We start from the raw sequence: 373 nt of genomic DNA, 5'->3' as shown, positions 1-373 counted from the left end.
ATCTGACGAAAAGCAGCCTGAGCTCCATGCGCTTGACCACGATTACTGATGAAGGTGCTTTGAATAAAGGCACCCAGGCGCACCCTCCTCCGGAGGACGATCCGGGTGGAGGCTCCTCGCTCGCGGCCCCGGGCCTGGCGCCGGGTAGGGGCGCGGCGCTCGATTTCCTTCCCTGCCTCCGCCGTCCCCCTGGTGCGCATGCTCAGCCCTCTCGGCCTCGCGGTGGATTTCCTTTTTTTTCCGGGCGGCCACAGCAACAGGGTACGGGCTTCGGGATGGGCAGCGGGGCCCGGGGCGCGGCGGCGGCGACTGCGGCGCGGTGAGCAACAGCCGGGAGGAGGCGGGGGCGCCGGGTGGGGAGGACCGGGGGGCG

Source organism: Tupaia chinensis, unplaced genomic scaffold, assembly GCF_000334495.1.
Source record: "Tupaia chinensis unplaced genomic scaffold, TupChi_1.0 Scaffold000362_1, whole genome shotgun sequence".
Lineage (NCBI taxonomy): Eukaryota > Metazoa > Chordata > Mammalia > Scandentia > Tupaiidae > Tupaia > Tupaia belangeri.
This window is presented reverse-complemented; position numbering follows the sequence as displayed.